Genomic DNA, 22,480 nt, shown 5'->3' on the forward strand with positions numbered 1-22,480 from the left:
CATTACTTTACTAGCGTGTGAGATCAGTGCAATTGTGTGATAGTTTGAGCATTCTTTGGCATTGCCTTTCTTTGGGATTGGAATGAAAACTGACCTTTTCCAGTCCTGTGGCCACTGCTGAGTTTTCCAAATGTGCTGGCATATAGAGTGAAGCACTTTCACAGCATCATCTTTCAGGATTTGGAATAGCTCAACTGGAATTCTATCATCTCCACTAGCTTTGTTCGTAGTGATGCTTTCTAAGGCCCACTTGACTTCACATTCCAGGATGTCTGGCTCTAGGTCAGTGATCACACCATCGTGATTATCTGGGTCGTGAAGATCTTTTTTGTACAGTTCTTCTGTGTATTCGTGCCACCTCTTCTTAATATCTTCTGCTTCTGTTAGGTCCATACCATTTCTGTCCTTTATTGAGCCCATCTTTGCATGAAATGTTCCTTTGGTATCTCTGATTTTCTTGAAAAGATCTCTAGTCTTTCCCATTCTGTTGTTTTCCTCTATTTCTTTGCATTGATTGCTGAAGAAGGCGTTCTTATCTCTTCTTGCTATTCTTTGGAACTCTGCATTCAGATGTTTGTATCTTTCCTTTTCTCCTTTGCTTTTTGCTTCTCTTCGTTTCACAGCTATTTGTAAGGCCTCCCCAGACAGCCATTTTACTTTTTTGTATTTCTTTTCTATTGGGATGGTCTTGATCCCTGTCTCCTGTACAATGTCAAACCTCAGTCCATAGTTCATCAGGCACTCTATCTATCAGATCTAGGCCTTTAAATCTATTTCTCACTTCCACTGTATAATCAAGGGATTTGATTTAGGTCATACCTGAATGGTCTAGTGGTTTTCCCTACATTCTTCAATTTAAGTCTGAATTTGGCAGTAAGGAGTTCATGGTCTGAGCCACAGTCAGCTCCTGGTCTTGTTTTTGCTGACTGTATAGAGCTTCTCCATCTTTGGCTGCAAAGAATATAATCAATCTGATTTCAGTGTTGACCATCTGGTGATGTCCATGTATAAAGTCTTCTCTTGTGTTGTTGGAGGTAGTTAATAACTAATGCTACTAGCTTTCTGTCAATAGGAGATGCTTTGAAGTTCTTAGAGTGGAGTAATTTGCCTTCATCTTCTGATTGATGTGGCTTCAGTAAAATTACTACTGAAGCTTCTCTGATACCGAGATTCATAATGTTTCTTATTGTATTGTGATATAAATGACATGGATTTTCAAGGTTTTATGAGAAAACTTCAATTTGTATGCTATCACAAGTAATAATTTTTGATTGTTTAAGATCCTTTTTTCTTCACAATCTTGTGCAAGTTACTAACTTCTCTGTGTCTTAATTGCTTCTTAACTTAAAATGAGGAAAATAATAGTAGTCCTCACCTCATTAAGGCTGTTGAGGATTGAGTTGATACAGTTAATGCTGTTAACTACTACTGTTGTTATGTCAGGTAAACAGAGATAGATGGGACCAGAATTGTGAGGGAAGTCTTAAATCTTCAAGTGTTATTTAAACATCAAAAATTGCTTCTGAGCCTTGTGTTTGAGTTTGATGCCTACTAGTACCAAAATACTAGGCCATGGTGGATAGGGAAACAATCTTTTGAGAACTAGTTTCAGCAAGGAATCTGTTAACATTTGGTAAATTTAGGGGGATCTTAGTGTCCCTGCAGTTAATTCACTGAACAGTAATCTGTCAAGCAAAATGGTTGTGAATGGATTATGGAAAAAATGAAACTATTAAATTGTTGTTGTCTGTTTACATGAGTAGCAATATTAATGTGAAGCAATAATCCTCAGAAGGGTTACAATATAAAGAAGCCACTCAACAGTTGCTGCATTTTCTCCAACTTGCCACAAGATGGCAGATGTTCCATTGTTTAAATTTTTTTTTTTTCTATTTTTTTGTGCATTTTCTCCTGTTGTCGCTTGATGGTCCATTGAACACGCTGAGTAACACTCATTGACAAGTTCTTTTGAATGCAGTGTTAAGACTCCATACCATTTGAATTAAGCTACAGTGTAGTTTACTGATTGGAATTTTTCTTTAGGTAGAACAATTAGAATACTAATTCCTGAGTTTTACATCCATAAAACAGTAGAGTGTATCTGGTAGTAAATGTTATTTGTGACTTTTCTAGTCAAAAGTAGAATGGAAATGAATATTAGAGCCAGAGTAGTTTTCTATTTTGGTTGGGAATGGAATCATTTAAGATACACAATAGAAGAGAAGGAATGAAATTTGATTCTAAAAAATGTAGTTCAGTATATAGTGAAGTTCATATGCAGGGATACTGGACTGCATATGAAATAGTTCCACAGCACTTGTTACTAAACTAAGTACCTAACCTCTTTGATCTTTGAAATTATGAAACTTTGAAGTATTATGATTAGGATATTAGTTAATCCTGGTGGAATAAATTATAAAGGAGAACTGAACTTGGTTAAGTTGTTATTTGCTCTTTACTTAAGAATGTTTACTCCAAATGTTGATAAAATATGTACATGTACATTTATTTCTAAAATAACATGAATAGTAAAATTCTGGATTGGTAAATTTTTTTTCCAGGACCACCTTATAACCAATGGTATGTGTTTGAGAGTAAGTTCAACAAAGTAATGATTGAAATCTAAGACTAATCTCTCAAGTTACGAATTTTGGTTCTATTGGTAAATCAGAAGCTTCTGGCTTCTCTTCTGTATTCTTTAACTTAGTTATCTTTTTTGTTTCTTCAGAAATCAACATTTCAAGGGTGACCTTCCTATACAGTAATTGCCTGATATGCAGGAAAAGTTTTTCAGTAAACAAATACCAACAAAAGGTCACTGCATTCTGGCAACTAGTAAACTGAATGTTTGACTTAAGAGACAAGTGTTTCTCCTTTTGCCTTTTTTAATTGCATTTTTGCTGTGTCTCTAGGTGAGAAACACTTCAAAAATCTCCTTATTCTGTAGTCTAGCTGGAAAGTTCAAACATGGGTCACCTTTGATTGAATTCTAGGTGGGACTGAGCTATTAAGGGCACCCTAGTGTGCTCCTTTGCTAGATAACAGCCTTCCAGGTACAAGAAAGGAAGACCTACATCTCATCAGCCTTTCAGAAGTGGTCTGAAATGGGCTGAATTCTAATTTCTGAAGGATCCACCTGATGTGGACATACTCTATCTTCCAGTAAAAGATTTTTCTCTACAATCTGAAGTTCAAACTGTTACTAGCTATCCTCTTCCCCGTTAATCAATGGCAAATCTCTTTTTGGTGAATTGTAAGAAATATATTATTTTTAGACATATTTAGTTGTATAATGTTCACATGTACTAGGCTTAGGTGCAATTTCTGTGCTACTCCTTTTAGATGGTGAGTACGTTTTGGAAATCTCAAATTAATCTCAAATTTGGAAATCTGAGATACCTTGAAGTAAATGGTAAAGCATTGGGGTTTCTTAATGACTCAATGCCATCGTATTTCTAGAGTTAGAAAACATTGTAAGTTCATTTTATCTCAGATCTATTTCTAAATATGATGGGCAATAAATCTGAACTTCCAGGTATGCACCACAGATCCTAAAAGTTATTTCATGGTGAACAGCCTCATCTCTAGCCTTTTTTGTGCTTCTTACTTGGCCTGTTCAAAGCACCAGCACCACTTAGAGCAGCAGCAGGTAAAGAGCAGTGCTCTAGAAATCACAAATGTGGAGTAGGCCCCAGCTTTACATTATTTATTGAAATATTATTTACTTTATTGTTTTGGCCTCGTCATTTAAATTGCTATGCCTCGCTTTACTGATCTATGAAACTAGTCAGGTAACAGTTGACAAATACTTTGCTTTTCCATCATGTCTCTTCTTTTACTTGGGGTAGACATTACAAATTGATCTTTGTTTTCTGGCCTTAAAATCCTTCTCAACCCAGATAGCCATTACAGTTAATCAGAGATGGCATTAAATATGAAATGCTTTTGCCATCTCTGGCTGAAAGATCTTTCAAGTCCAAAATTAATAGTATGTCTTTTTGTTTTTTGTTTTTTTTTTTGAATGTGTAGGGAAATATTCTGGTTTTGTAGAGCCAGCACCACACCTGTGTTCACAGGGCAGCGCTGTCACTTAAAAGTTTAAGGATTCCCTGCTTTCCTAGAGAAGTTTCTCAAAGCCTGGTAATTATAGATATTATGTAAAAACAGCTGTGTTTGCTGCTGTCTGGTCTCATTCCAGTAGCGAATCAATGCGGATGATTTGTCAGTCTTCCCAATCTTTAGTAGCACTGAGGTGGGTTTGTGGTGCTGTTGCTGTTCCTTTGCGGTTTTTTTTGTTTGTTTGTTTGTTTTTTATTTTTTTATTTTTTTTTATTTTTTTTAACAATAATCAGTCCTAGCAATCATGTACACATACGAATACACAGTCTCACATCCCATAGCTATATATTCCTAAAATACAAACTTTTTAAACTTCAAAATAGAACAGAAGTCCTGATTAAAATTAGACATGATGTCTTTTTTTATCAATGAGAAATCAAATATTAATATGTTTTCTTTTTTTTTTTATCTTTTTTTTTTTTTTCTTTTTAACCCTCCTCCCTCCTCCCTCCCCATACCATCCCTCTGGGTCGTCCCAGTGCACCAGCCCCAAGCATCCAGCATCGTGCATTGAACCTGGACTGGCATCTCGTTTCATACATGACATTTCACATGTTTCAATGCCATTCTCCCAAATCTTCCCACCCTCTCCCTCTCCCACAGAGTCCATAAGCCTGTTCTATACATCAGTGTCTCTTTTGCTGTCTCGTATACAGGGTTATCGTTACCATCTTTCTAAATTCCATATATATGCATTAGTATACTGTATTGGTGTTTTTCCTTCTGGCTTACTTCACTCTGTATAATAGGCTCCAGTTTCATCCACCTCATTAGGACTGATTCAAATGTATTCTTTTTAATGGCTGAGTAATACTCCATTGTGTATATGTACCACAGCTTTTTTATCCATTCATCTGCTGATGGACATCTAGGTTGCTTCCATGTCCTGGCTATTATAAACAGTGCTGCGATGAACATTGGGGTACACGTGTCTCTTTCCCTTCTGGTTTCCTCAGTGTGTATGCCCAGCAGTGGGATTGCTGGATCATAAGGCAGTTCTATTTCCAGTTTTTTAAGGAATCTCCACACTGTTCTCCATAGTGGCTGTACTAGTTTGCATTCCCACCAACAGTGTAAGAGGGTTCCCTTTTCTCCATACCCTCTCCAGCATTTATTATTTGTAGACTTTTGGATCGCAGCCATTCTGACTGGTGTGAAATGGTATCTCATAGTGGTTTTGATTTGCATTTCTCTGATAATGAGTGATGTTGAGCATCTTTTCATGTGTTTGTTAGCCATCTGTATCTTTTTGTTTTTTTAAATAATAGGTATGCAATATATTTATTGGTTGTTGAATATAATATACTTACTATCAATTCTTTTTTAACAGCAGCCTTTCCCTCATACCTAAACATTTACCCATAGAGGTTAATTTTTTAATTTTTATATCAATTCATTATTCCAAAAATTGCTATTGGAAAAATATAAAAGTCACAAAAACGGCTTCCCTGGTGGCTCAGTGGTAGAGAATCCGCCTGCCAATGCAGGAGACATGGGTTTGATCCCTGACCTGGGAAGATCCCATGTGCTTCGGAGCACAAGCCTGTGCACCACAACTATTGAGCCTGTGATCTAGAGCCCAGGAGGTGCAGCTGCTGAGCCCATGTGCCACAGGTACTGAAACCTGTGCACCCTAGAACCTGAGCTCCATAACAAAAGAAGCCACCTCAATGAGAAGCCCAAGCTCCACAGCTAGAGAGCAGCTCCCACTTGCCTCAACTAGAGAAAAGCCTGCACAGCAATGAAGACCCAGCACAAACTAATTTTTTTTTTAAGTCACATACAATTTATGCCCCTCTCAAAAAAGTTACAGAGACCAAAGATTGCCTGTGCCAGAGTCTAATCATGAGAGAAAACCACAATGTGATTTGAACATGACAAGTTTTATATGCTATGCTATGCTATGCTAAGTCACTTCAGTCGTGTCCGACTGTGTGTGACCCCGTAGACGGCAGCCTACCAGGCACCCTGTCCCTGGGATTCTCCAGGCAAGAACACTGGAGTGGATTGCCATTTCCTTCTCCAATGCATGAAAGTGAAAAGTGAAAGTGAAGTCGCTCAGTCGTGTCCTACTCTTAGAGACCCCATGGACTGCAGCCTACCAGGCTCCTCCGTCCATGGGATTTTCCAGGCAAGAGTACTGGAGTGGGGTGCCATTGCCTTCTCCGAAGTTTTATATAATCATTAATTATAACAAAATTAGACTAATGAAGGATTCTCCACTGAAAACTAGGGAGACTTAAAAAAAAAAAAAAGGTAAAAAAGAACAGATATAAGGAGAGGCCATTGTCCCTGAGAGTATCCCAAGATGAGCCCACCACCTGACCCAAGACTGAGACCCAGATTCTGGAGAGGACACATCTATGGCTCTCTGGCTGGCAGAGAAGTCACTGGGGATTGCATGGATGGAACTTGCTGGGAATCCACCCTCCAACAGTTGCTAGAAATTCTCCTAAGGTGGTAGGGAGATGCTGCTGCCCATTGTGTGATGGGTCCACGTGCCAGAGAACTGATTGGTGATGCAGGAGCCAGGTGCCAGAGAAGCCATTCACGCTGCAAGAACCTGCGGAGAAGAGCACACTGGAACCAGAGAAGCTCCTCCTCCAGCGCCTTTTATTGACACTTGGTATTGTGCCAGCTGGCAAAGTAGAAGTATTTAAAAATCAACTCTAGCATTGTGGTGCAGCCAATAAAGGATCTATTTGGAACTGAGAGGAAATAAACTCATAACTGGCCTGATCTTCTTCCCAAAGGACCCTGGCAAGAGCTATTCTTTGTAATGGAGTGGTAACAAAACTTGTTTTAGAACACTTGCTGAAGCCAGGTAACATTGGAGTAGCTGTAACTACTTAATGCTTAGTAAAGCTGTATAAGGTAGTATAAAGATCACTACTTACTGTTTTTTTGGCCTTGGACAAGTTTCCCAAGCTCTGAGCCTCAGTTTTCTCATTTATAAAATGGAAATAATATTAATTTCGGATAGATATAAAGGTTAAATAGGAGATTGTCTCTGGTCCTTCTTAAAACCACTAATATATTTTTTTTGTTTCTCAGATTCTCAATCATGTCCCACTCTGCAAGCCCATGGACTGTAGCCTGCCTGGCTCCCCTGTCCTTGGGATTCAGCAAGTAAGAATACTGGAGTGGGGTGCCATTTCCTCCTCCAAGGGATCTTCCTGACTTAGGGATTGAACCCGAATCTCTTATATCTCCTGCGTTGGCAGGCAGATTCTTTATCACTAGCACCACCTGGAAAGCCCAATAAAATATAAAAAGGAGCAAAAACTAAGTCCAAAAGGAGAATGGAAGTGGATACCACAGCAAAAAAAGAAAAATGATCATTTTGAAAAGTTACGGAAAGTGGTGACTGGAACCAACTCCTACCAGGATGAAAGTCAGGAAGCGGTGAACTCCAGAAAGGCTTAGAATGGGAGGCATCACTGAAAGCTGCAGTGCTGAATGAGAATGAAAACGGGAAACTGTGATGTCTTCAAGAGGATCAGCTTGATCTCCCTAGCCTGAGAAGCCCAACAGGCACCCCTGTCCTCCACCCCAACAGAAGAGGTTTGCCCTCTACAAAAGCTGGACCAGATTGGCTCTGGGCTCAGAAACAGAAGACCTGAGGTGACACCCTGAAAAAATAAAAGCCTTAATGCTAAACTGTGAGACCCGCTGTGTCTCAGTATAGATCTCCTCATGCTTATAATTCTTGGAGAGCATTGAGCTTATTAGATTTGTTTGTAGATTCATGTATTTCAGCAAATTTGAAAAGGCCAACAAAACTGACAGTTTTAACTCAGCTGACTAAGAGAAAGAGAATGCATAAATAATTAAAATCAGCAATGTAAGTGCAGACATTGCTAGCAAACTTACAGAAAAAAAAGAGGATTATAAGAGAATACTATGAAGAATCATATGCCAACAATTTAGTAAACTAGAAGGTATGGATAAATTCCTAGAAATACACAAATTATCAAATCTGACTTAGACAGAAAATCTCAATAGATATAGCAAATAAAGGGGATTGAATCAGTTCAACAACAACAACAACCCAACCTCCCTACAAAGAAAAGTCCAGGACCAGATGACTTCACTGGTGAATCCCACCAAACATTTAAAGAAGAATTAATGCCAATACTTCTCAAACTCTTCCAAAAAGTAGAAGAGGAAGGAGCACACTATCTCATCCTTGAACCCAGTCTTTCTCTGATACCAAAGCCAGATGAAAATATAAGAAAAAACTACAAACAAATATATATATATATATATATATATATATATAAGTGTGTGTGTGTGTTAGTTATATATATATTATATAATTATATATTAGTCAGTATTGTGTGTGTGTGTATATATATATAGTGAAATGTTATAGGAATGCAGTACTAATACAATGTGGATGAACCCTGAAAACATTACAGTGAGTGAAAGAAGCCTGATACACAGGATCACAGATCATATGATTCCATTTATATGAAATATCAAGAATAGGTAAATTGTTAGATAATGCAAACTAGTGGTTACTAGGGTAGAGGGGGAATTTGGAAATAAGTGCTTAATGGGTATGAGATTTCCTTTGGAGGTGATGAAAACGTTCTAGAACTGGATAGAAGTGATGGTGGTACAACATTGCAAATGCACTAAATGCCACTAAATTGTTTGCTTTAAAATGCTCAATTCTATGTTATGTGAATTTTGCCTCAAAAAAAAAAAAAAATCTACATTTCTGTTAGGCTCTCTTCTGAATATTTCTTATAGCGTTCACAGTACTGGCCCTAAATCTAATCTAATCTACCTTCTAGTCTCATGAAAGAGGCAGCATTAGATAAGCCAACAAGTAGACAATTATGTGGTTATGATTGTGGTCAGTGCTATATACAACAGAAAAAGGTGTGGCATAAGAAGAATATGAAGAAATTGAGTTAGATTGAGAAGTGAGGGATAGAGGCTGTCAGGAACGTCTATCTAAGAAAGTAACTTTTCAATTGAGAGCTAAAGAATGATTAAGAGGGTCTTACCTGGTGGTGAAGAATCTGCCTCCGAAGGCAGGGGAAGCAGGCTCAATCCCTAATCAGGGAACTAAGATGCCACATGCTGCAGGGCAATTAAGCCCTTGTACCACAACTAGAGAAGCCTGCATGCTGCAAAGAAGACCCAGAGCAGCCCCCACCCCCCAAAAAAGGAAGGAAGAAACAGCTTTGTAAATCAAATATACTTCAGTATAAAATGAAAATTAAATTGAATTTAAAAATAAAGAATGAATAGAAAGTGTCCTAGTGAGGAGTTAGGTATTACAGACTCCAGACAGAGAAGGCAGAATGCCTAGTGTCCTGCAGCAGAAAAGAGCTCGTACATGTGAGAAATGCAAAGAGTGGCCCAGCTTGGGCCCAGTGAGTGCCCTGAGTGACCTCAGTCAGTCCCTTGAGGGGCACAAGAGTTGCTCAGCGCTGTGTGGACACCCTTCAGTCTGCTCAGACTCTGACAATCCACTTCAAGTCTCCTGGAGGTGTGGGTAATTTCCTTGACTCTGCCCTGTCTAATAAATTTTTCAAATCAATTTTTTTCAGAAAGAGAAGGTAAAGAAAAGAAAGAAGGGGAGCAAAAGATCAAAATTGGAGTCTTGTCTCTGCCACTATTAGTACTTAATTTAAGGTAAGTTATTTACTGTTGTTATTCCATAATTAATCAGTTCATTGGCTAATTAATTATCTTGTAGGGAGAAAAAGATGTCCTGTGGTCAGTAAATTAGAGAAATGTGTTGATTGGCTGAACACTTTCTGATCTTTGAATATATTCCTCTTTCCGTTTCCTATATTCAATCCGTTGGCCTTTGTTTCTTCCTTCATAATAACTTTCACTTGTGTCTATTTAAAAATCATATGTTAACATTATATACTAGGCATCTTAAAAACTATAATTTAGTCCTCACAAGAATTATATATGTTATTTCACATTCATTTTCTAAGCAGAGAAACTGAGATTTAGCGAGGTTGGATATTTTGCTTGGGGTCACAGAGCTCATACATGATTGAGCTCTGATTCAAAGCCAGTCCTTTTTAACTCTGAAGGCTGTGGTTTTCCCAGGAGCACAGGCTATTTTCTTTCCATTCTATTGCCGTAACTTCCTCATTTTCCCTATGAACAACAGCAACGGCCTCCTGGTTTGCCTTACTTCCCTCCATCCTCTCTGCTTCAATCCACACTGTCCCACACTCTACCCTGCCGCCAGGTTAATGTCTCTTAAACACATATACCCCCAAAATCAAGGTCCCAAAAAACTTCTGATTGAATCTGGCAGAGGAGAGAGCTGAGGTTCCACTGGATTCATAGAACTTTAGCTGAAGGGAAAATTTTTCTGCACCCATTAAAGTTTTCAGAGGAAAGAAAGATGATAAATTATTAGAAGAAAATGAGACAGTTAAAACCTTCCAGAGTACTTGAGGTCAGGTGGGATAGCCCTCAGGTCAGGTGGGATCTGGAGAGGCACAGGACGTGCTGAAGGGACGAGCCAGTGGTCTGCGTATCGGCCTGCTCTCTCCTCTGTTCCCCACCCCACCAAGGGGAGGTGGGTCCCTCTCCATCACACAGGAGACCTGGTCTGGGAAACCTACCAACAATCCAGGATGGAAACTGCAAAAGGAAACTGATGTTTTGATTAAGCAAATATTTGAAATTATTTCATTCCAAAGAAAAATATCCCAATTAAAGTGCCAAGCATTGAGTATTCACAAACAGAAAACAGATGCAACATGTGTTCAGTTTGAAATCGACTTGGGAATAACTCTCCTGAAACTGAATGTGGACATATTTACACAATATAATTCATAACAGAGCTCTGGAAGGGTTTCTAAGAGGAGACAAAGGAGTACTATACACACATTTAGCTATCCCTGGAGTATGGGCATGTACCAAATGTAATAAATATATGTCCGCTATTTAGCTCTGCAATTTCCACATGTTTTTTAAGTGACTGCATTACTGATTACATAAGACACTAAAATCTTTTTACGTATAATGGTAATGTTTTTAGAACCAAATTATAAGAATAATTAACAATTGGGAAATGTATTTTTTTCTACTTCTCAAGTTCATTGCTATCCTAAGAAAAAACTTCTTCCTGATTTGGAAAATGAACTTGGAGCCAAGATTTACTTTCTCTTAGGAAGGAAACTTCCATAAAGATTTTTCATCTTTTGATCCTCTTAGGAAAATGAGGTTTATCACTCTTTAGAAAACAAAATTCTTGATGTTTTCTTGCATTCCTTTTACACAAACATAGAAGTGTTTTTGAAGTGCAAAAACAGAATCATAGTTTTTTTAAATAGCTAACTTTTAGCCAACCTTCCATCCAAGTGAATCAAAAAGTTTTAAATCCATAAAATACTCCCACATGTTTCTAACTAGAAAGATGATGGTGGATACCAAATTGTAAACTTTTAGTCAATATTGTCTCAGTATTTTTGCATGTATTTTTTTGTTTTGTTATTTTTGTTTGTTTCAACAAACGACAGTTCTCACATTTTGAATGTGTGGTTTTAGCAACAGTTCTCACATTCAAAATAAATTTATATAGACTCTATTCAACAAATGAATATTGAGTATTCCCAAAGTATGAAAAATTATACTGTGCTGTTAGCTTTCCATTTGGATTAGACTTTTATCTTGGTTCATATATGTGTTAATTTTATTGACTAATTCTTAATTTTTTAATTAAAAAAATTTAATGTGATATATTTTGCATTCAGTGAAATTTTAAATTATCAGTCCTATTAAAAAGGCAGAAGAAGATTAAAAGAAGATTAAATGTAAGTAAAATTAGAAATATATAGCATATAGTAAGCATATGGTGTCAGGGCTTCCATAGTGATTCAGACGGTAAAGAACTAGCCTGCAATGCGGGAGACCTGGGTTCGATCACTGGGTTGGGAAGATCCCCTGGAAGAGGTCAGGGCAACCCACTCTAGTATTCTTCCCTGGAGAATCCCCATGGACAGAGGAGCCTGGCGGGCTACAGTCCATGGGGTAGCAAAGAGTCGGACACGACTGAGCGACTAAGCGCATATGGCGTAAGACTTGCAATATAAGCTTGTGTGGACATCTAAGATAGTATGTTATTGGCCCTAGTCGCTCCTCCCCCACTTGCTCTTCTCCATGTCCACACTTTGCTGGATCTCTTTTCCATTCTCTCCCACAGCAGACATGCCTCTAACTGACTGACTTAGATTGAGTTCATTCTCTACCCTGGGCTTAGTCATTCGAATTGCTTTGGTTAATAGAAGGAAGCAGTCAGTACTTTGCTAGCTCCAAGACTAGGCCTCAAAAGATTTTTCCACTTTATCTCTTGTGCTCCTCCCATCCCTGGGTGCGACATGCCGGGAGCTAGCAACAGGTCCCAGAAGTAGGAATGTAGACATGGAGGGTGAGTTGCCCCAGGCAACTTGTCAAACACAGCCCAGAGCAGAGCTCCCAGTTCACTTGGACCCGGAGCCCAGCTCATATCTGCTATGTTACTTTTTAGGACTGTCACAACAAAGTACAATGGACCAGGCTGTGTAAACAATGTAAATTTATTTTCCCAGAGTTCTAGGGGCTGGAAGTCTGCAATCAGGGGCTGGTAGGGTTGGTTTCTTCTGGTCTCTCTCCTGGTCTCTCAGATGAGTCTTCAAGATGACATGGTGTTCTCTCTCTATGTGTGTCTATGTCCAAATCTCTTTTTATTGGAACACCAGTGGAATTGGAATGGGGCCTGCCATAATGACCTAATTTTAACTTGATTAATTCTTTAAAGGCACTGTCTCCAAATACAGTCACATTCTGAGGTACTAGGGATTAGGATTTCAAACTCTGAAGTTTTGGAGGACATGATTCAACCCATAATGTCGGCCAAACTTAGTCTAGATCAAGCAGCCCAACAGACTCAGGAGCTATAATAATAAATTAGCATTTTAAGGCACTAAATTTTTAAGTAGTTTATAATAAAACTAACTAACCAATACAAATGATATAATAAGGTATTTACATAGTTACAAGTGATGAGATTTTGAGTAATTTAAAAATATTTTCTTTAAGAGCGACACTACATATTCTTTTAAACTAGTGTTTTTGACTATAAGGTAATACTTTTCCATCATTTTAAAAACAGAAGATACAGTAATATATAAAATATCAAAACAAATATCTAGGGACTTCCATGGGACTTCCGTGGAGGTCCAGTGGTCAAGACTCTATGGTCCCAATGGAGGAGGCACAGGTTGGACCCTGGTTGGGGAACTGAGATCCTACATGCTATGCAGATCAGCCAAATATATATACATATCTGCCAACCTGAGAGGAAATTATCTTCCTATTTACAAACATACATTCATACATATTTTTCCACTAACAGTCATACATATTTTTACCAAAACAGGTATTCTATCATACATACTTTAAACTGCTTTTTTTTAATAAAAATTTTTTCCAAGGAGAGCATTGTTAGTAAGTATAGAGCTCTCTCGTAATTTTAATGACCACATAGTATGCCATTTTATCAATTTCCATAATTTATTTACTAACTTCTTGTTGGCTATTATATAAATTGTACTTGGAGAAGGAAACAACAACCCACTCCAGTATTCTTGCCTGGAGAATCCCATGGACAGAGGAGCCTGGCAGGCTATAGTCCATGGGGCTGTAAGAGTCGGGCACAACTTGGTGACTAAACCACCACAGAAATTGTACTCATTTTTCATGATTTTTATTTTTCCACTAAACAGAAAAAAATGTAACATATCCTTCTAAAATCCTCTGGGACCTGGGATTGAAAACACAAGATACATGTAGAGACTATTCTTGCTAACTGTAGCGTATTGTGAGATTTAGTTTCTCCCAGTCTTACATAGATTTCTGCCAGTTTTACCTTGGTGTAAAGGTAAGTGGATTGAAATGAAAATTATGATAACAAAAAGAGAGGGGATATGTGAAGACACATAACGGGCTCACTTTGCTGTGCAGCAGAAAGTAGCACAACATTGTAAACCAGCCATGCCGCTGCTGCTGCTGCTCACTCACTCAGTCATGTTCAACTCTCTGTGATCCAATGGACTGCAGCCTGCCAGGCTTCTCTGTCCATGGGCTTTCCCAGGCAAGAATACTAGAGTGGGTTGCCATTTCCTCCTCCAACTATACTCCAATAAAAATTAACTTTAAAAAAGAATGATGGTTTCTTTTAAGCAGAGCTGATGGTTTCATTTTATGAAGCATGAATCCAATCAGAATCTCCTCAGTTATCTAGAAAGTGTGTGATGCTGGCCTATGCACTCCAGAAGTGAAGCAGACACAAATGTGGCTTCAACTATCTTCCTCCCGAGCAGGGGGAACAGACAGGGAGGTGTACAGTTGACCCTGAGGAATCGCCACCTTAAGTCCACAAGGTTGCATATGGAATGAGGAAGTAAGTTAGGAAGTAAGTTCAATGTAAATTTGGGAAAGAAGTATGTTTTCTAATGTTTTAATTGATAAACTATACTTCTTCTTAAGAACACTGCTTTTCTTTCTTTAAAAAAGTTTTTTTTAGTTATTTGGCGCTGCCAGGTTTTAGTTGCAGCACTCAAGATCTTTGATCTTTATTGCAGCATTTGAACTCTTGGTTGTGGCATGTGGGATCTAGTTCCCCGACCAGGGATCCAACCTGGGCCCCCTGCACTGGGAGTGCAGGCTTAGCCGCTGGACCACGAGGGAAGTCCCTCCTTTTCTTCTTGGTTGTTCTTTCTGAATAAGAGAAAAATAAAATTAGTTTCCCTCACATCTGGATAAATTTAACAACCCTCTATCTCTCTAAGGAAGAACCTCCCAGGTGATTATTTTCTTTGAAGTTCTAGGGTGGTTACTTTGTCCCTGGAGGTTTGGCCAGCCACGTTAGTTGCGGTTCTGGTTTCTTTCCTGCCTCCTCCCAGTCCCTCTCAGTCAGCCTGGCCACAACAGGAGGTCAGCACTGATCTGACAAGAACCCTACCACTTCTCCCCTCAAAGGTGCCCGGTGGTGCTAAACTGTTGGTGCCATTTGTTCCCCGGTTTGGACACCCCTCCTTGGTGGTGACTGGGCACCAGAGAATCTTTACTTCTGGAGAATGTGGTGGTGATGTGCTTGCAGCGTTTCTCCTCCAGGAAGCAAGGTGCTCATTGTGTAAGTAATGTTCCACATAGAAGTGTTTTTCTCTGCAAAGTCAGGAGCTTCCTTGGAGGGAACAATATTTTTATCTAAACACACTGTTTGAATTTAGGTTAGTGTGATACAGAAATTGTACAAAAGCCATGCCAACCTACTTTCTTCACTTCTGTCAGTAAATTTAGAAAGCACAGATTAGTGTAGCTATATTGAGCTTCATTTCATTTAATGCTTTTAGCAATGCTGTATGTTTTTAATATTAGGATTCTAGGGAAAAATATGCCATCTGATAATGTAAATGACAAATGTATTTACTGTAAACTTACTTGCTTTGGATACACTTGGTCAAAGGTCTGGGATTGCATAATGATGAGACTGGGGACCAACAGGTGTACATATATTCAATCAAGATGAAAAGGTCTGGGTCAAAGAAGAGATTAGATTTTATACTAAAGGATTCGTTAACAGAGGAAATATTAGAAGTGGAAGATAAGGCTAGAGTCATTATAACAACAACAATAATAATAGCAACATTAATGATAATTACAACAACTATAGTTAATTGAAAGGTTCCTATTGCCAAGCATCAGCCTTAGCATGTCATATACTTACATTGTTTCTTCTCCACAGCATTATAGAGATAAATATTAATATTATCATTATTATGTCCATTTTTCAGATCAGGAGATTGAGGTACAAAGTGATTAAGTGACTTGATCATCACCTTAAAGGTAAGAAGCTACAGAACTGAGATTTTTACCAATCTTGGGCTTTGAATTACAGCAGTATACAACTTATGATCATCTTTCACTGTTCTGTACTGTGCAAGTTATTATTATCCATACTTTTGTAATAACTATAAACACTGAAGTGGAGAGAAAATTGCTCAAGTCTTCTTGAGAAACACTGTTGCAGGGAGCTAAGACCCAGGCCTCGCTTGCAATAGGCTGCATTATACCTACTATAGTCATTGCCAGATATCCTTGTCTAGATCTTTCTAAACACAAGATAAAATAGTACTTTTCAGGAATTGCTTTGGGACCTTTGCACAAAGTTTCCTACTGACAAATGCACTGTTCTTGCGGAGGGCACCCTCCAGAACATAGGTCCTGGGTTGTCCAGGGTGGTCGGCTTGCAGTAGTTTCTCTCTGGCTGCCTCTCAGAATCATTAATAATGACTTTACCATCCATACTTTCTACACAAATGAACCCCACCCTTCCTCCTAGACCCACTCCTCAAGCCCTGTTTCCTCCTTAGTCACCTCCTTAGTCACCTCCATCCACTTCATTCCAAGGAAGTCCCCGGGCCCAGCCTCCTGGAGAACAGTGCCACTGTCAGTCCACGGATGGCCCAGGCGGTGATCCTGGCAGCCAGGTTGCTAAGGGGAGAGGGAAAAAGAGGCACTGCCCCTCTCTCACGTGCTCTTCAAGGTCAGCAGAAGCTGCCTTCTCGGGAGCACAGCAAGATTCCCGACCAGTCGCGAGAGAGGGGTCGTTTCTTTACAGATTTAACAAAACTTGAGAGTGATGAATAGCTTCGACATGTCTTACTGATGTCATGTCCAACAGGTATCTATATCCACATTGACTCTTACAAGCTGTGAATCTAACAGCATTTGGGGTAGGCGTTGCACGGCCCAGTAATTAAGTTCATCTCAGGCCTCCTTGTTAAGGCCATTGAGGTCTATTACATCTTGCGTTTTCATTGACTGCAGAGAAGTCTTTGAAATTTTATTGTAATTTGTCCTGTGAATCTGGGCAGCAATCAACACTAAGTACAAAAAAGGAACAAACTGCTGATACACACAGACAACATGGATAAACCTCAACACCTTTATTCTAATTAAAAGACGGTATATGGTTCTACTTATAAAATTCTAGAAATGGCAAAACTATAGCAATAAAAAGACCAGAGGTTGCCTTTGGCCAGAGTTTGGAGGAGGGGGCTGACTTCAAAGGAAGGACACAAGAAAAATTTCCAGGATGGCAGACATGTTTTTATATTAATATCTTATGGTGGTGACTATAAGACTGTACAATTTCAACATTCATCAACTATACATATAAAATGGGTGAATTTTATTATGTGTAAAGTATACCTTAATACAAGTGGAGGAAAACAAAGTAGCTTTAAAGACAATGTGAGAGGAATAAGCATTATGAAAATTGAGAGGAAGGGGTCTGTTCAGATGACTTTAAAGGAAGATTGGTTTGAACACCCAGACATGTCATAGAGGCTTCTCCTAGTTTAGTTCCGCAGGTCTCCCACTGCAGGGTTTATGAAATTCACTGTACTGGGTTGTATATACAAAACCATGTTTCTGTGGATCACTTCTTGGATAATTTAAGGTATTTTCAAGAGTAACTTTGACTACACACGTTTGTGTTTCCTGTTCACTTCAGGTCCCATCGGGCTAGAAGACACAGGTCCACAGTCATAGTGCTGGGATGGGGCAGCTGGGTTGGATTTTAAGGTCAGGATCTAAGGCTGGACAAACAGCCTTCGAAAGAGAAAGCCGCCCTCTCCACCCATTCCCAAGGCTCACTCCCAAAGCGAGCCGTATTGCGTTCATCATAACTGGCTACCACATCACTTCGGGTGTTCACACTGTTGCTTCAGACACACAACTGCAGCAGTTGTTAGCTTCCAAGAGGGAGGTGTTTGCAGAGCTGGCCTCGTAATTACTTATGTTGGCGTCAGCTTCTCCTGGCATCACCTTGATCAGGGCTGTCACGTTCCCCCAATACATAAGGCGGAGGTGAACAGCTAGCAGCTATGCAATCACCCAGGCCTCACTTTTATCTTGGCAGGATTCTGTGTTAACTTCTCTGGTGTTGACTTGGTCTCTTGACAATGGAATGTTAACCATTCACCCTTCCCTAAGTGTCAGCCAACACGCATTAACGCTCTCTTCTGACTCCATCCAGGCCTTTGCACATACTGTCCCTCTGCCAGGCTAACTCCTCAGCATCCTTAAAGACTCCACTTATATCCCCTGCTCTTCAAGGCACCTCTCCCTGCTGCTTGCCACCCTCCTCCCCTGCAGTTGGGCTGAAGAGCCCCTCCTGGGGGTTTCTCAGCGCCTGGGTTTCCACCTGCCCAGTGAGGACATTCATCTGCGTCCTTATTGGTCTCCCCACTTGGCTCTGTGTACCCTAACCCAGAGATGCAAAGAAGATGGCTACTTTTCTTCTAAGCCTTATTATGACTTGTAAGAGTCTGGAAAATTTGTGTTAAATAGTAGAGGAACCGAATATCATCCCTCTAGGGCTTCAAATGAGATAGTGGATGTAAAGCATAAAACCTAACACCTGACGCACAGTAGACACAGTAGACAGTATTAGTCTTGCGTTCACTCCCCTAACTCCTCCAAATCCCGATTTTGTCTGACTCTGTCCCGCGGGGAGAAGTGATTCAATGGAATCCACTCAGAGTGATCCCTCACTGCAAGGAATGATGGGATTTGGTTGGGAAATGTATATTTCTGGAATAGTTTCAAACTGAACTAGTTTTAAGAGGATATAGGTTCATCGATGAGGACATTTTATAGAGTGACAAATGATGACCTCACTTCTTGGGGATATATCTAGGAAATTAGCTTGTACATTAATTAAGTGATAATTGCATTTTGGTGTGATCTGAAACTCAATAAACACATTATTGAAAACTGATAATTACAAATCATAACAATAATAGTAGATGTTTAAATTTACTGTGAATATTATTGAACATATTCAGAACATGGCAAAGAAATATTTTAAAGTACAAATTCAGTTCTAGAAGTTAAACTTTTTTACCATTAAAATTAGTTAAATATGAATAGGTGGCACAGATTTGATCAGGTGATAAGGACTATTTTGGCCACTAGAGGGAGCTCATACTTTAAAAAATATTTGTAGGGACCACACTGTGCCACCAGCTGCCAATGTGGGTTTTAAAATTAGTAATGAAGGTGCCCTGAATTTTTTTTTTTTTTGCAGCTTCTTTCATTATTAATGTTCCAAAGGGATGGATAAGTGACAAAAATTGTAAATCAATATGAATATATTAGAAATGTTTTCTAGCAATGTTCAAAAGGGTAATCTCTGATGGCACATACAGTTACAGATATAAATTACTTTCTCTTTTTTTCCAGAACATAAACTGTTTTTTTAAAGGTACTTTCTTCTAAATACAACATTTATTCAAAAGTAAAAGTTTTAGAATTATTTGTTTTCATTTTTTTCACGGATGGGAGAATTGGTATCATAATTTTACTATTTCACATATAATACGTGTGTGAAATATATAGTGTTTCAGGGTCATATGAACCTCTGGAATGTCTCCTAAATCTAGTTTTACCCTCTTCTTACTGCCACACCAAGTGCAAGAGCTTGTTCTCCCCAGATGGTCGTAACACTTTTTTATTGGCCTCCTCTCCGTCATAGACGACTCCTGCCTAGTGTCTCCCAAATGCAATTGACTGTATTTATACACTGCTCTCAGACTAGTTTTCCTGAAAAAAGTTTTTTATCACACACCTTTCTGCTCAGAAACCCATAGTAATTCCCTATTTCTATAAAACAAAGCCACAAATTCCTTCTTGGCATTTAAGATCCAATTCGATATCACCTCCTCTTCAGGCCCACGAGCTTCGGGCTGGATTAATCCTCTATTTTCCTCAAGTTCTTTTTTTTTTTTTCCCCCCAAGTTCTCATGGTACTTTTTCTCTGTGAAAGTGGAAGTGTTAGTCGATTAGTCATGTCCAACTCTTTGAAACCCCATGGATTGTAGGCTGCCAAGCTACTCTGTCTATAGAATTCTCCATGCAAAAATACTGGAGTGGGTATCCATTCTCTTCTCCAGGGGATCTTCCCAACCCTGGGATCAAGCCCAGGTCTCCTGCATTATAGGCGGATTCTTTACCATCTGTGCCACCAGGGAAGTATTGACCTTTATTTTATGGTTCCTTGTGAGCATGTCTCAGAGAAGGCGATGGCACCCCACTCCAGTACTCTTGCTTGGAAAACCCCATGGACGGAGGAGCCTGGTAGGCTGCAGTCCATGGGGTCGCTAAGAGTCAGACATGACTGAGCGACTTCACTTTCACTCTTCACTTTCATGCATTGGAGAAGGAAATGGCAGTGTTCTTGCCTGGAGAATCCCAGGGACGGAGGAACCTGGTGGGCTGCCGTCTATGGGGTCGCACAGAGTCGGACACGACTGAAGCGACTTAGCAGCAGCAGCGACCATGTCTAGTGTAATATCCAAGAGCAACTTCTCTAAATGTATGAGTCCTTCCTCTGACCAGACAGCAAGATTTGCCTTAGCAAATATTTGAAGCCAAAGTTCTGCCTAAGAGGACCAGACTGGGGAGACATTCAGAGGCGGCATGGATAGAACCTGGTGTTCTATTGCTATCAAGCCATCACACAATTATTGGTTTAAAGTAACAATTTGATATTATCTCTCAAGATTCTGGGGATTGTCTAGACCCAGCTGGATCATTCTTGCTTGATGTCTCAAGTGTGTTTGCAGTCAGATCGTGGCTGGGCTGGAGTCATTTGAATGCTCAACCAGGCTGGACATCCAAGACGGCTTCTTTACTTACGCGTCTGCCATCCAGGCTGAGAGGGCAGAAATCTCTAGGGGCTCACCAAGCATTTTGTTCTCTTCATGCAGTTCTTCCATGTGAACCACATAGGATTCCTCACAGCATGGTGGTCTCAGATTAGACTTCTTACATGGCGGCTGACTTTCCCCTGAACGGCCATTTCAAAAGACCCTAGTATGAGCAGCAAGGCTTCTTGGACGTCACATGGGATCACCTCCTCCACAGTGCCGGTCCAGACTCAGTGTGGGAGGGGACTGCACAGGAGCCCTGTACTGGGAGGAGTGGTTGTTAAGGGGCCATCTTTGGAGACTAGTTCCCTCACCTGCCAACATTTTCAATATGGAAATCACCTGAAGATAGACCAGTCAGAAGAACTGAGAAGATCAAGGTGATGAAAACTTAATTGCAAGACAAAAGGGAGGGTCAGTCAATATTGTTTAGTATGTCCATAGATCCTTTTACATTCTCCCCATCGAGAGATGGGGGTTATGTTTCCTCCCTCCAAAACTGGACTGGCTTTTCTGACTGTGATGCTATGTAACTTCCAAGGAAAGTTCAAAAAAGGCAGTCACGATATTTCTAACTTGCCTGTTGGAATACATGCTCTTGTTACCTTCAGCTTCTATATAAGCAACCTACCTTCCTGAGGCTGCCATGTTGTGAGGAAGCCCAATACAGTTCACATGGGATATTGTACATACGGTCATTATTTAGATGTCATATAAAGTGCAGGCTGGGAATTCCCGATATCCTCTCTCTGGAGGGATGTTTAAATTCTCAGATGCTTAGGAGAGGGTCACGGGATTTGGATAGAGAAATGATTTTGTAACCCTAAAGACCTTCTTAAGACAAAATTGAAGGCTGAATTAGGACTTGGCATGGGCAAGAATAAAGTTACAGAAGGAAGGATACAGAATATCCATCAAATAACTTTGGACCAGCTGCTTTTTCCCTCCTATTTTAGGCTAAGTGTTTAGTGTACTGTTCTTTCCTTTAGTTCACCCTTTGAAACTCTTTTCTCTTTTCTTTTCTTTTTTGTGTGTGTGTGTGTTTTTGAACTTTTATATTGAGGTATAGCTGATTAACAATGTTGTGATAGTTTCAGTTGAACAGTGAAGGGACCCAGCCATACATATACATGTATCCATTCTTCCCCTAAACCCCATTCCCATCCAGGCTGCTACATAACATTAAGCACAGTTCCATGTGCTATACAAAATGTCCTTGTTGATTATCCATTTTAAATATAGCAGTGTGTACATGATCATCCCAAATGCCCTCATTATCCCTTCCCTCTGGCAACCATAAGTTCATATTCTAAGTCTGTGAGTCTCTTTCCGTTTTGTAAGTTTATTTGTATCATTTCTTTTTATATTCTACATATAAGTGATGTCATGGATTATTTCTTCTTCTCTGTCTGACTTACTTCTATCAGTATGACATTCTCTAGGTCCGTCTGTGTTACTTCTAATGGCATTATTTCATTCTTTTTAATGGCTGAGTAATATTCTTTTGTATATGTGAACCACATCTCTTTTATCCATTCCTCTGTCGATGGACATTAAGTTGCTTCCATGTCTTGGCTATTGTAAACAGTGCTGCCCGAACATTGGGGTGCATC

General features: G+C 39.5%; 1 long non-coding RNA gene across 4 annotated transcripts in view; it reads left to right on the forward strand.

Moving 5' to 3' along the window:
- Nucleotides 1-686: 686 nt before the first annotated feature.
- Nucleotides 687-22,480, forward strand: part of LOC147365804 (uncharacterized) — a 42,416-nt gene continuing 20,622 nt past the window's right edge. The window contains exons 1-5 of one of the 4 annotated variants that reach the window (XR_015132797.1): nucleotides 687-6,943; nucleotides 7,174-7,248; nucleotides 9,687-9,771; nucleotides 15,130-15,283; nucleotides 15,945-15,996. This is a non-coding gene — a long non-coding RNA (uncharacterized LOC147365804). Of the gene's footprint in view, nucleotides 6,944-7,173; nucleotides 7,249-9,044; nucleotides 9,475-9,686; nucleotides 9,772-15,129; nucleotides 15,284-15,944; nucleotides 15,997-22,480 lie in introns of those variants that run through there. The other 3 variants (XR_015132799.1, XR_015132798.1, XR_015132796.1) reach the window with 3 other exon arrangements.

Source organism: Bos grunniens, chromosome 9 (genome assembly GCF_055505025.1).
Source record: "Bos grunniens cultivar Pamir isolate PY7600 chromosome 9, Bosgru_T2T1.0, whole genome shotgun sequence".
Lineage (NCBI taxonomy): Eukaryota > Metazoa > Chordata > Mammalia > Artiodactyla > Bovidae > Bos > Bos grunniens.